The following is a 15254-nucleotide window of genomic DNA, read 5'->3' as shown; positions in this document are numbered from 1 at the left end:
GAAAAAGAAATACTGCCTCCCAAAAAGAAGAAAGAAAAAGGGTCACATGAATTTATGGACAAATTAGCACAAGTTAAAGGTAAAATCCTTTGGACTTTACCTTTAACAATGCACTTTGGCATGATTTGTTAAATGGACTGGTACTGATGCAGTGCTTTTGCTTTTCTAGTTTTAATGAGCACTCAAAGCACTCAAATCATAAACGCATTTACCTGTAATACTCATGCACATTTAACGTTTAACTGTCCAAGGACAGTGAAACAGGCAGGCCTTGCTCAGGGATTGAACTGATGTTCAGATCAGTAGATGATCTATTTCACCTCCTGAGCCACAGTGATATGGGTCCCATTGTCTCTCTATTAAAATATTTCTAACTTGATGGGAATTATCTGTTACAAGATGACAATGGTCCATCCATAGGACACAAGGGGTCACTGATGGAAATAAGAGTTTGACACAGGAAATCTGAATTAAAAGGACTGATAGACGTATTGTATGTATTGAATTCAAAAGCTAATGTTATTTTTAAAATATACTGGCTGATGGTAAGAGGAGGCTAAAATAAGTTCTGAAGTCTGGAGCTGATTAATGGATATTTAGTTGAGGTATTTGAAGAGACCAGTTCTTTGTCTTAATAGAGGATAAGATAGAATAGCTTAGCATTTTAGCATTGGAAATTTCATTTCTAAGATACTAAAATGGAAATGATATTTCTAAAAACACAACTGCACAAGCTTTCTTGATGTACTGCTCAAAACTTTGTATCAGACCAAAAGAGAAAAAGCAGATAGGGATGGGCTGGGGGACCGACTAAGCGGTGATGTGCTGAGGGAGGAAAAAGGAGCAGGATGCCACCATCTGTTAGCCACATGCACGCCCCACAGCAGTAACATAAATCTCAACCACACTCAGCAATGCAAAGCTACATTCTGCCAGGCTAAACTTGTGCTCGCTAGCTGCATCAAGAGAAGTGTGCAACTCAGGCGTCATATAGATCGAGGATGTATATTCATTATATTGTAATAAAAGTTAAGCCGAAACACCATGGGTGGACTAAGACACTAAATTGGTCTGGAACAAGGTTTAGAAACATACTGGAAACCCTATCTCCAGTTGGGAACTAAAATATTGATGGGATGCTGTAAACCTGCTCAACGAGTTGCCAGCTTTGTGGAGAATTAAGTAAGACTTAGTAGAGCAGTTGCACATTCTTTTTGAATATGCTACTGCTGTAGTGGACCCATAAATTACAGCTCCTAACTATTGGCTAGAAATTCGTAGGAAAAATACTGTGGCTAAGAAATGGTTGATTTAAAAGTTGTTTATAAAGGAAACGTTCTTCTGTTCTTCTCGTGTGGTCCCTTGGCCCTCCACTACACTAGGAATAGTAGATGTGCAAATACACAGGGCACTCTCACACAAACACACAGTTACAGGTCACCGGGGTTAATGGCAAGCCCAAGCAGGGCAATGTGTGGATGAGTTGGGCGTTACTTTGTATTTCAAATGAGCTGGAACTCACAAAGTTGATTCTTCCCACCATCCTCGTTTATGACAGTGTGTCCTCTACTACAGTGGCAGTTTCATCTTCAGTGACACAGTTAGATCTCTGCATCAGCCATATAACAGTCTACATGTGTTGGTGTATGAAATTTGAAAGAGGTTGGAGGCTGATGTCTTAGTTACAGGTGAAATAGCTAGGGTAAAAAATGGAAATAGTAGGTAAAAATACTTCACATCTGTCTACTAGTTTCTATTTTTTGATAATTGGTAGTTGTTTTTTTTCTAAATCACTTTTTAACCAGCAAGGAAAACCGATGGGTTTTTGTTTTGGGATTTCCCAGAGAAAACCTGTTAAACACTAGGACAACATATAAGCTGTACACAGAAAGTCTGAACGCAGGAACAAATTTGCAGCTAAGGCTAGAGTAAAAAGTAAAAGGAGTAAAAAACTCTTCTCTGTTATTCCACTCTCTTGTCTTCTACCTCATCAATTTTACTTTAAGATAATAGGAGCCAAATAATGTGCCCATAGTGTGTCTATAACTATAAAGATCTCTTGTCTTGTCTCAAATGACATTTAAGTAGTACAATCACATGTCACTCAAATGAAGTTTATGGAAAAAATGGTTTCAAATTTTAAGTGGAATTTTATTCTATAAAAAATCTCATACATGTGTGTGTATTTAAGATTTTGTACTATATTAAATTAACTATATGAAGCGAAGGAAACCTGCTCTTAAAAACAAATAATTTCCGTCTTTCGCATAGACAGACATTCTTTTGGCTTTTTTGGTCTGATTTCATGGAACTTTAGATCGATTGAAATCATCACTGGTGAAGAAATGATATAATAACATAGTGGCCAGAGATGAGTCACCACTAATTTCACGTTCCCTTTCAAACCCACTGTTCAATTGTACTGTTCAAGAGCTGCGGGCGAGCTGAGCCCAGCCAATATGAGGGCCCAGTCCTGACATCACACTCATGCAGTGTGACAGATGGATGGGGGAGAACGCTCCAGAAAAAACATTTAAAAAACAGCAGCAGAAGCAGAAGTTTGACTCTTCTTATATCATTCGCTGAGCTGTGATCAGCAGAATCGGTAAGAAGGTGGCATCTTGTCAAGAGGTCTTGCTTACTAGGCAGTAACACAGTGACACGCTACAGTTACTTTAGGATAAGGAAACCATAACATAATCACAGTCCTACAGAGCATCATTGCTGTATGTCCTTCATCTGTCCTTCATCAGCATGCGTCTTCTATTAGGCTACAGAAGCCACAGCCAAAGTGGCAGCTTGCCTTATCCTCTGCATATGAAGCAAATGAGGCAATGTCATTCAGAAAATAATTGAAAACTATGGGGAACGCTGCTCAGGGACTGTTGGTCTGATGTATTGTTCCAGTAACTTGGGGAGACTGTTGATTAATTCCCAGTATTCCAACTACATTAACAAAATAGCCAGCTGATGAAAGCATAGCCATGCAAAGCTGCTCACCATTCAGCTGGCCATGCTCCAGCAGCAAAGTCAGTCAGCTGCCCGGTGGCCAATTAATCCATGTTTTAGCTCTTTGCTGCTTACTTTAATCATCTTTTCTAGATGTTGCACAAAAGTTATAAATAGAATTCTTTATAAATTGTGGAGAGATAAATGGTTTTCTTTGGCATCAGGATGGGCTGATGTAGCCCGTCACATGCTCAGTCAGTTGATGCAGGACAGTGACAGCTGTGACTTCCTGAATCTCAACTACTGACTCTGTTGCCAAGCCAGACTAATGGCATCTGGAGCAGTGTGCTTCCAAAGCAGTGTGCCGCTGATAACATTAGGTTCTTTTTAAACCAAGAGTCATTAGGTGTATTATGTTAAAAACGCTGTTTGAAGTTGTATGGAGCATCGTTAAACATGTACTGTCCAACCAGTTTAATCTGCTCCAGAGTCCCTGCCTAGTAGCATCGGATTGCTACTGAGGGATTTCTTTGTTATTTAACATCACTTGGTGACATAAAAAAGATAAATAGAGTGTGTAAATGCAAAAGTGTGTAAATCTAAAATTAAACTAACCACAGGAGAATGAAAGGAACAACACAAAGCAAACTTTTCTCTCTGCCATATCAAATAAGCTGTTCATTAGGCATTTCAAGAAATGATCAAAGGAAAGTTAATGAAAGACATACAAATGTCATGGTAGAACTGGCTATCCCGTGTGTCTGTCTCACAAAACGCATAAAACTTGTTCATCTTCCTTCACTCTGTCTTTTTTTTTTTTTTTTGCACTTCTACTTCTTCCTTTCATCTTCAGCCAGACGCTTTTGGACATGTAAGATGTAAAAAAAAAAAATGCAGGAAGGAGAAGAAGAAAGAAAGGACAGTTCTAAAGGAATATGGCTCGTATTAATCTGGAAATATTGCTTTACCTCATCTGAACTAAATTACCGGTCTGAACTCGCTGTCCTCAGAGAGTAGGCAGATTTCCACCGGCAGCCCAGATGGGCAAGGAGTGGTCGACAGATCTGTCACCATGACCACAGTGAGCACATGAACCCCTGGTCTGTCAAGCTCTGTTGCTGTCCTTTTATACAGCGGATCAAAAGTGTTTCTTTGTTATTGTTGGGCTTGGATTTTATACTCAGGGGCAGCATCTCTGGAGGAGAATCCAGAAGTTTTTAGACTCTTTCTCTCTCTCTTTCTTTGTCCTGTTTCCTGCTATCTTTGTGGCTTTGTGAATGTGTATTCTTAAGAAACCAAAATTCCTATAAGTAAGGACATGAAGGTCCTGAGACATGATCTATTATTCTAAAACTATTAAAGACACAATGAAAGTATGGTGTTGTTCAAGCTTACCAAGGCTTGTGGTTTCTACTGGTAAGGAACAATGCCAGGTTGGAATGACCAGCAGCCTCTCTCACATTATGAGGGATATAAAGCTGCGTTTTGACACACTAGGAGTGAGTACTAGGCCATTAGCCTGCTCTTACCCATAACCGAGCATAAATTGGAGATAGAGAGGACCCTCGGAAGGGTGACGGTCAAGTGATACCTGTATGACACATCAAAGACCAGTGGCAGTCAAGCAGCACTTGTTCCTACAATTGCACTGTGGTAAGAGAGCACTCTGTTTTTAGTGGAATGGTTTAGAATTGTGAAAAGGGGCTGAAATGATGCCCTCAAATGACAGATATTGTTGCATCACTCCACTGTTCTCACCTGTGTAAGAATACTCAAGAGAGACTTTCCTTTCATGTGTACCTGTCCAACAGACGAGGCAGCAAAGGAGGAAAATCTACCTGTTTTTGCTCCTACACCAACTCCAGTTTTCACTGTTAAAATTTTTTTTACAAGACAGAAGTATGCTGTGATTTATCTCCAACGATAATTTTTCGTGAAAGAAATCATAAATTACCTTGCAGATGCCCCAGACAGCAGTTTCTGATAGAAACCAGCAGGAATGTTGCTGTCTGTGTGTGACATGCAAAAAAGGTGCTTCTAGCGTTTTGGTTACAGCTGCACAAACATAATGAGCATGATGGGGCGGCTTAATGAACAACTGATGCAGCTGATCAATTATAAAAGTGAATAATATCATTGAAATGGATAATAGAACTGTAATACTTATATTAATTATTACTGAAGTTATTATTACGTCGGTTATTAGGTCTAGGTCTATGTTTCATATTAAAAAAAAAATGAATATAGCAAATTACATTTGTTATTATTAATGTCTTCATCAAGAGTCATTAGCTCTGATTCCAACGGTGATGATAATATTTTCCCACATAAAACATGTTTTACACTACATGCATAGCCAGAGTTAAACAGAATCAAATTACAAGTGTTTGAAAGCTGTAAAGATTCTCATTATTCATTATGTTTTCTATGATCTCCAGATGTGATATGGAAATAGGAGTGTTGTTGTAGATCTGTTGAGGACGGAATGTTTGGACAGGTTTTTGACACAATCTTCAAAATACTAAAGTTGAAATGTGATTTCAGACAGAAAGCAGGGCTTGCATGACGCATGAGAATTATTGCTGTTAGTGTGGTAAAACTGTTTTCAAAATCCAAATACATGTTAGGGGTACAGGAAGAGGCTCCAGCGAAAAAAGCCAGCTTTCACAGTTCATAGACGCAGTAACCATTTATGGACGTGGTTCATTCAGAGGGACCAGATCAAAACATCGATTCATGCCTTTTAGTACAAGACTTTCACAATTATGATACATATCAGTTAATAGAACAGATGAATGGAGGAGTGGTATAGAAGCTAGGTTGTGACTGTCTGAAGCACCGCATTTGATGTGAGCTGACCAGAACATGGACAGTAGGACTATGAAACCCATCTGACAAGTTCTGTCCTCAGATGAAGTTGATAAATTTATTCGTCTCTTTGTTGAGAGGTCCCTCCACTCATCTTAGTGAAAAAATCAACACCATGTCATTGCAGTTTGATGTGTCAAAATATATCATAGCTCAAATTTACCATTGCTGCTGTTTGTCAGCTGATCTGAGAGCTTTATTTTTATTTTTTCTCATCAAATTTGCTCCTGCCACACAGAGAACAAAGATTTTTGCACACCCCTTCTTCATCCAAGTCATTGGTTCCAATCAGTAGCTCCTATGTTTGTATATTTACCTGGTTTGCCTACAGGTGACCTCTGACCTCAGGAAACACAACTCCGTGGGAGAGAGAAATGTTCCGGTGACAGGCCCACTCGTGGGCGGCAGAGCGGTTTTATACTCAGACTGGCATTATCTGCATCTCCTGCTCTGCTCAAAAGGACAGGGCCACTAAATATACCCTGTAAGGCCTTCCCAGGCTCCTCTGGGCTGGGGAGATGCAGCCACCGCTTGGGCCGAAGGCCAATGACATGGCTGCCGACCTCCACTGAAAGTATTTTTAAGGTCAATTACAGGGTACAGTGCCTTTAGATGGCCGACTGGTGCTGAGGAGGCCTCATATTAAAGGTTTATGTGGAGAAGGACCAGAGAACTTTGCCTTTGCTCACCCCAGCTCCCATTGTTACCACACACCCACTGAGACAGTGCACCCAGAAAGATTCCTATGGTGATATATGTCATATATGCAAGTGTTTTGAGTATGTTTATGTGAGTGTTTTCTCTTGCAAAGTGTTTCAAAGACAGATCGTTATTAAGTATATATTGTGACGAGTCTGTCAGTGGCTCATCATTCTGGAATGTGTTTTTACTGATAATGTAGTTTTGTAAAAATGATTATTTATGCATCTGTCAGTGTTATCTGGAAATTGTTGTAAATCCCGTTGTCATTTAAGGTTATGTTGTGGTTATTGGAATTTTAACTGAAAAGAAGAAACTCTAGCCTTCTAAACTGTAAGCACTTTTCTTGCATTGAAAGCTTCCTCCATGCTTATAGTGGCAATTAAAAAATCATTTGAGACAACCTTTATAATGCACATTAACAGATACAAACAGATAAACAGAGCTTGGTCCTCATTAGGCTTATCTTAATATTCCCTCACACATACACTCACACAAGCCCCATTCTCTTTACATAGGCCACACACGCAGACCGCCACAGCTGACCGACACTTGATATAAATGAGCATCCAGCAAGATGCATTTGGTTTTTTTCATGATTCATTCCAACACGACTACACTATGCCATAAATACAGGCCTGTCAAAATGTGTTCTACCCCACAGAGAGGGGAGTGGTGTGAGGTACAGTAGACACCATTCACTCTGTGTTTGGAAGGGGCAGAAAGTTGGAGTTGGTGGCTTTGGTCTCCCTGAAGAGTAAGGTATTGATGGGACAAAAGTGAGGAGAAGGATTGAAAGGCCCATTTGTGAGGGTCAGTCATCTCTGTGTTTGCTATGCTGTGGCTCTGGTGCAATTCAATGGACGCTCTATCCACCCGACCTATTTCAATCCCAACTCCTAAGTCAAAAAAATAAAAAATAAAGACACTGCAACTCAAAAAGGTCACACTTATATTCATTTTATCCTAAAACATAATCACTTAATCATTTTAAATCAGTTGCCCTTCAATTAAGTTCAATAAATTCTTTCTAGAAAGTCCAAGTATAGTTTGTCTTTGTGAACATGATCATAAAATTGTTTGGGTTTTGTTCTGAAATTTAAAAAAAAAAACTGCTTTAATTACAATTAATAAAAGACCTTTTCAAATAAAAAAAAAACCAGTTATGTTTTTGTGCGGAACTGGACTGTAGTTCACGTGCGGTCACAGTCCCACAGTTATGCTTATAGATTTATGAAATGCAATCAAGGCGGGTCAGCCCACTGTTTTAGTGGTCTTATCGTAAACATACCATGGGCTGTGTGAGAAGTGCTGAAATTGTCACAGCATACCACCATATCGGTTTAAATTGCCACAGCAGTCAAGGCTATAAGAGCCTGAATAAATACTATTCCATTCCAACGGAGTCGTTCTTATTATTAGCAATCGTCTGGATTTGAATTACCCATATAAAATAGAAAAGTAAATCAGTGTATTGTATAGGTTGTGTAATCCTTACCATTTCTTACAGTGCTGTGCAAAGACTTCAGTCACATTTCAAATCTGAATATTTTGCTTTTATTGAAACATCTGCAAAAATACATGAAAATACAGTATATAAGGCAAAACAGAGTTTGCACAATTCTAACAAACTTGAAAGTCAGTATTTGGTAGGACCACCTTTATTCTTCGACACAGCCTGAAGACTCTCAGGCAAGTTTTATTGCTTCTTCTTTTGATGTCGGCAGCCTTTTTTCAGTTCTCTGTCAAGATGATCCCATACTGCTTCAATAATGTTGAAGTCTGGGCTCTGAGGAGGCCAATCCATGATTGAGAGTGTTCAATTATCTGTTTTTCTATCCAGGTTTGTTTTTACTGAACTGGTAGTGTGTTTGGGATCATTGTTGTGATAGAAAATAAAGCCATCACCAGTCAGATGTTTTCCAGATGGTACTAAATGGTAGATCAATCAAGAAAAACAGATATTTTTGCATTCATAAATTCATTTTTTACAAAACCTCCAATACTACTGGCTGAAATGAACCATGACAAAGCCTCCACTCTGTTTTACAGACAGATACATAAATACATACATTTAATGTTGTACCTCTCTCCTGAACTCCTCTGTGCATATTGACAGTGATATAAACTACAAATGTAAAATTTGGATTCATTATCCTTGTAAAATCTGTTGCCATTGATTTTCATTTTTTGTGTAATTTGGCATACAGCCACTCAGCCTTTTGTCTCTGTTTCCCTTCCTGAAGAATGGCTTCTTTACAGTCACTCTTCCACTGAGACCATTTCTGACGAGGCTTCAATGAATAGTTGTTAGATCTGTTGAAGGGCCTGATCCTTTGTTGGATTTTTTCCTGTTTCTTAAGGACATGACTTTCAGATACATTCATCTTCTGTTGATAGTTTTAAGCCTACCACTTCTTCTTTGTCTTCTGCTTGGCCAGTTTCCTCATTTTTAAGGTCACATTGCACAGCATGCCAAGATATGCCAAGTTTTCTGCTAACAGCTCTTTGGGAATTACCTTGTTGGTGTGAAATACTATTTTATGCCTGTAAAACTATGTTTTCTTTGGCATTTTTCATAGATTAAGCAAAAGACATGGGAACTATTAACTGTTTCTCAAGAGCACTTTAAAACAATTACCAGAAAGTCTGGCTTTTTGGAAACAAAATATCAAGAAATGAAGGGTGACACAAGGCTTTTGCACAGTACTGTACACAGAGTATTTTCCATCCATCCATCTTCTTCCGCTGAGTATTAAGCGGAAGAAGAAGCGGAGTATTTTCCATGTGGTACATATATTGAAATTGTTTTAGTCAAAAATAAATATGATTATAATTTTCAGAATCTTCTGGTAACTAAGTTTTGAAGTAGATTTGAAATTATTCTGTGCTGCTTCTTTCAAGGACGTATTTGACTTAGAATTAAGTTCATATATAGTGATTATGTCTACCTTTGCTCTTTCAAGAACACACTTTCTTCAGCTTTCCCTCTTTTACCTGCGGTGCACCTCATGACGTTGTCTTCCTGGGAACATCATCACTCCTGATCGACATGATGGGGCGAGTACACATCGCCAAACTGCTAAGTCTACACTGGCTGGGGTGCCCCATGTTTGCCCTGGGGGAGAGCATCTGCTCTTGTCTGCTGGGCTCTCTCGGTCAGAAATGGCACACCATGGTGTGATGGACTCTACCGGTCACTGTTCATCGGCATTGTAGGTGTGAAATTCCCAGGAATCCCCAGTACGGCTGCTTCAGAGTCCAGTAGTTGAATCAGAGAGAGGATGGGAATGGATGTGTTAGACCTTTTGGTCAGACATCATCACCGTGTCTAACTTGAAACCCACAGTCTAATATTTCTGGGGCCCATTCTTGCCTCAGGACATAAACTTACAAAGCACTCATTGAACTAGTCTTGGGTTTGTAAAATATTTTCTTTCCTGGTTGTTAAGTTTTAATGTAATTGATTTTATAGGACATTTCAGGTGTCTAACAGTCAGTGACTCATGGAATATACTCACCACATGTAGTCAGCGCCTACACTCAGTGCCCTTAATTGACAGTTACAGGAGCGTTGTTGGTGGTGGTGATGGGGAGGCCTTTCATTGGGCCTCTGGGTGTGTCACCAACATGACCTGGAATAACCCAGTTACTTTAAAACCTTACTGCAACTGTGGCAAAATCGGGTTGCAGAAATAATTTAAAAACTTGGAACCAAAGCAGTGTTCTTGCTATTACTTCACTGAGATGCTGGAGTCCAGTGACGCTGTCTTAGCTTTTACAGTATACAAAGCACTCAAGGGTTCATCTCTTCTTTAGCTGTTAAGGTACTTCGATGTCAAGTTACCACATGTTAATTGAGTACACCAAAACAGTGACACACAGCCAGGGAGCAAGATCTCATTCAACATTAATCTTGCCATGGTTAAACCACTCTATCCTCTAAAAGGCTGAAAAGAAAAGCTACACTGTATATTTAGGGGAGGTGAATTTACACATTTTCCCCCAATCTATGTTTAGTTTTAGGGAACTATTTTTAGTAACTTTATTACAGTCAGTCAATAAATCTGTGCATGCAGAATTACTGCTAAACGGTCAAAAGTTTTATTAGTTTTTTGACCCAGGTGTTGCTCCAGTCAGGAAAGCTAGAATCTTTTGTGGTCACTGTTAAAAAACTCTAATAAGCATCAGCATTGGTTTCTCTGGGGGTTTTTTTAGTGACACACAGAAAGAAGGACCATTTAGAGACCCCAGACGGTTGGCAGGAAGAGGATTTGTGTACTAGCGGAGAGTTTAAATTGAATTCCCCGTGTGGGCAGCTGGTGGTCTGATATGCACAGACTACAGGGCTAGGTTTGAGCAGGCTCCACTCTTTTATATACATTCATCTTACAAAGCGGTTCTCATTGAAGTGACGTTCAATTTGGCATGGCTGTTGGTACCAGATTGGCTGATCTGAACATTTCAGGAATTGCTGATCTACTGGGATTTTCCTGCACAAACATCTCCAAAAATGCCTAACTGATGTCAGTGGACAATGCCAAGCAGGGGCGTAATTTCCAGGGGGGTTATGACCCCCCCAATAATCAGACCCAGCCAATATAACCCCCCTCCCCCCCAATAAAATTATGAATTATATCTTGCATAAATAGGCTGTTGATTTTCTTTACTCATTTCAGTTATTACCAGCAAAATAGTTGGATGTTTAATCATCTGGGAATTTACAACATATTTATTTATTTAGACAGAGATCTTGACCCCCCCAATGTTCAGCACAAAGTTACGCCCATGATGCCAAGACTTCTATGAGCCAACAGGATGGAACAACAACTCAAATAATTACTTGTTAGAATCATTGTATGCAAAAGAGCAGCTCTTAATACAATTACAAGTCTCTTAATACATGCTATAGATGGACTACAGCAGCAGAGGACAACACCAAGTGCCACTCCTGTCAGCTGGGAACAGTAAACTGATGTAACAATAGCCTTCAGATCAGGCTTATCATTGTCTGATCTGACGAGTCTTGATTTTAAAATTTCGCTGGTAGCATTGCAATTTGACCGTTTCAATAGTGTGGTGGATATTTTCTTTGCACTTTTTGGGCTCCTTAGTACCAATTGAGAATCATTTTAACTCCAGAGTCTAACTTAACATCGTTGGCGACCATGTCCTTACTGTTTCCATCTTCTGATGGCTGCTTCCAGCAGGATAATGCACCATGTCACAAAGCTCAAATCATCTCAGTGAGTTCACTGTACTCACAGAGTTTCCACACTCACTCAATCCAAGAGAGCACCTTTGGGATGTAGTGGAACGCAAGATTCACATCATGGATGTGCAGCTGACAAATGTGCAGCAGCTACGTGATGCTATCATGTTAATATAGACCAAAATCTCTGAAGAAATGAGACAGTTCCAAAAGCAAAAGAGAGTCCAGCAAAGTATACCTGATAAACTGTCAGGTGAACATTATCATTCATTTAATTTACACAATCCTCTCTTCTTAAATTGGGTAAAAAGCAACAGAAATTATGTTGTTTATTTTTAGTCTAATGAGTTGTAGGCCATGTCTGACCTGTACTAGATTAATAAGTGATTTAAATCGGTGAGATGGGATTTACAATTTGCTGTACCAGTCATGAAAACAAAGGGCACAGAGGTTTGTCCTCTTTGAAACAAAAAAGAGGGAAGAATGTGAGAGTTGTTGTTACTGCTAAACTTTGCCGCACTGCACTGTACTGTATTTACACCACAGCTCTGTAGAGCCCCTAGTGGCTAGGTAGGATGTTGAGTGTATTCACGTTCCTAAATACCAATTTTAGATCAATCATATCTCTCTTTTTTTTAAACTTTCTCCCTCTTTCTTTCTATTTATATTTCTCTATATCTTTCATTTTATTGTATGGGTTTTTGCTTTTTTTGTTTTCTGTTGGCTGCAAAGTCTGATGGCAGCCTGTCGTGACACATCTAATTTTCCTTATCGCATGACCACTTTGTGCTATTTTTATCAATTTACCATCTTTAGGGTAATGACCATACCTGATTATATTGCAGACAGTAAACAAACAGCAGCTTTCAGATGTTGGATTAGTCTTTTCTTTATCACCAAAGCCTCCGATTAAAGACATAAAACACCACAGAAAGGCTGTCCATGTCACTGGTTTTGGAGGATTAGTGTTTCTTAGCAATGAAGTACACAGAAATGACTTTGTCTCTTCTTTCTCTGTCATTGCTCTACCAAACCATTTTCAGCTGTCTCAATCCCCAGTCTCGTGTCTGAGTTTTCACAGCCTACAATGAAGGCAGCCCATAACTTTAAGTACTGTTTTGTGGACCTGTGTAAATTTGACACCATTATGCCACTGAGAGGGTCTGTGTAGGTGTTAATGTTAGCATGGGAGATTGCCAGAGATCTGTATAATGCCTGCTTACCTCATCATGTGCTGCCAAAAAGTTCTCCTTTACTCTTACATTATGCTGACATTTTGGTCCTTCTGCTCTGCTCCAAGATCTCTGGCTGTCTTTTTTGTTGTTGTTGTTGCGGTATTCATATTTGTCCCAGCTGCTGTTTTGCTTATCCCTCTTCCTGTTCCTGTTCAAGGAGCTAGCACTGTATCTTAGAGCGCTGTCCTCTTATTTAAACTTAATGCCTTCTTTTTCTGCAAAGGTAAATCAAACTGAGGCCAACAGATTTGCCAGTAGTGGTGGATGTAGAGATGTCCTGTGATGATGTCTTTTTAAAAAAAAAAAAAAAAATGTTAGCATCAATGTTTAACTTTCATGCTATGATCTTGAAGTTGGCATGCAGCAGCTGAACTTCCACAGAAACCTAACTAGAAGTTATTTAAAGTATAATGTGTTTTTTTGTTTCTGAAGTCTCTATTACCAGTTGACTTGAACCTTAATTTTAACCTTAATTTGTTTTAGTGTACTTTTCTTTCACTTTACAGCCCCCTTTTTCTGCCACTGCCCAGTTTAAACTGGCAGACTTGGCAGAGCAAGGTTTGTGTGTGGTGGCACTGGGGGCAGGGTGCAGAGCTTGCCTGGGCTGACTGTACCCAGCCCCTCATAATTACGGACAGTAAACAGCTAGTGCTTTTAGGTCTGATTTTCCCTGTCTCATGGGGAGAGAGTTCACTTTGGCATGAGAAAAAAAGGCAAAGAGGATGAAAAAAGGGGAAAAGACATTCTGAAGGTGGACAAAAAACGTCATCCTTATTCTTGGTGATGAATATGGAAGCAGTTTGCAAAGAGTTATAAACACACAGACAGTCATTGTGCCCACCCCCAGAACTTAACACACACACACACAGTCATAGTCCTTCCTGAGCAGCAGTCGTTTGATGTGATCTTATAGTAAGTCTTAATTAAAACTTCCAACACCCCCTGGTTAAGTATGTGTTTGGTCTTTTTCCTTCACTCCCTGAAACTGTCAAACTGATCACCTATTTTATGTCTCTCTCTGTGTCTGTGTTTTTCTTTCCGTCTGCCTGCCTGTCTATGTCCTTCCCCTGTCTCTTTCCACTATTTCTAAAGCGAAGCCCTTCTGTCCTACACCCAATACTTGGTCTAAATTTACTTTTGGTCTTCCTTCTTTTCTTTCTTCATTTTAATTTCCTAGACATTTAACGCAGTCACTGGCAAACTCTCACACTTTATTTCTCCCTATTGCATTTTGAGGTTTCACTGGCAGAAGTTGAACGGATTTTGCGACATTATATTTCATTCATAAGGTCCAAACTAAGCAAATAACTCTCTGTGTATTCAAATGATTTGCTGTATGACATCTCTGTTTCTCCATCTTCTTCCTCATTGCTCTTTTTCTCTGTCCGTGCACTGCACGGCACTAGCAGGCGGTGGGACTGGAGGTTTTCTTTGGCAGCCTGCTCCCCCTCTCTTGGCTGAGACAGGGCCTGTGCTACTGGCTGGGAGTGTGGAAGGGAAGCAGGGAGGTAGTGAAGGCAGAGGGGAGGGAGAGAATGGGCTTGGGAGGAGAGAGGCTGGAGGGGTAGAGGCGTGGTCTCAGCTGGTAATGAAGTCTTCTCTTTTCATCCTCAGAAGGCAGAGTGGGAGCGAACGGGCCCGGGGTCTGCGCAGCTCCACAGCCTTCTCTGCCTCTAAAGTGTGCTGAGCGCTGCTCCGCTCTGCGCTGCCTGTGCCTGTCTCAGTTCCCGTCTGCCACAGCTGAGAGATACAAAGATACCAAGACTGAAAGAGACCGCTACAAACATGAAGCTTTTCCTTGCATCGGCTCCACAGCGCTACTCTTGAGGTAAGACTTCCTTCTTTATGTGCTGCTCCTGACCGTGCCTTGCTATGTGCTCTGCTTTACTGTCCGTCAGTCTCTGTTGATTGTTGTGGTGGGGGCTGGGAGGTGGGGGTGTAAGGGGGCCTGTCCAGGTTAAGTCACTCCCACTTTCATCATGCATGTGTACGTGTGTGCACGTGTTTGCCCATACAGTATGACCAGTTGTGGGTAGCTGTGTTTTGGCTCATGTGAGATTGCACCTCTGAATATGCAGCATGTGTGTGTTTGTGACTTTGCACAAATGAATGCAGTCAGCGTCAGCAGTGAAAGGTTTATGTTAATGGTGACAAATGGGTTGTAGCCATGCAAAGACTGTGGCTGAGGCACACATGAAGGAAACAGGATGAAGTGGCAGGCATTATTAGAAAAAAAAAAACTTTGGAAAAGTAAGGTGAAAGTGACTATTCTGTAAGAATGTTTTGGTTTT

The 15254-nt window shown here is 40.1% G+C and overlaps 1 protein-coding gene across 6 annotated transcripts in view; it reads left to right on the top strand.

Annotated features, from left to right (window-relative positions):
- LOC113026980 (zinc finger protein 469-like) overlaps positions 1 to 15254 on the top strand; it is a 227278-nt gene that overhangs the window by 173016 nt on the left and 39008 nt on the right. For all 6 annotated transcript variants that reach the window (XM_026176333.1, XM_026176331.1, XM_026176329.1 and 3 more), the window contains one exon: positions 14578 to 14791. The gene's annotated coding sequence lies outside the window, so the exon portion shown is untranslated. The remainder of the gene's footprint in view (positions 1 to 14577; positions 14792 to 15254) is intronic.

This window comes from Astatotilapia calliptera, chromosome 7, assembly GCF_900246225.1.
Source record: "Astatotilapia calliptera chromosome 7, fAstCal1.2, whole genome shotgun sequence".
NCBI lineage: Eukaryota > Metazoa > Chordata > Actinopteri > Cichliformes > Cichlidae > Astatotilapia > Astatotilapia calliptera.
Note: the sequence above shows the minus strand (reverse complement) of the source record. Positions and strands in the feature narration are given on the sequence as shown.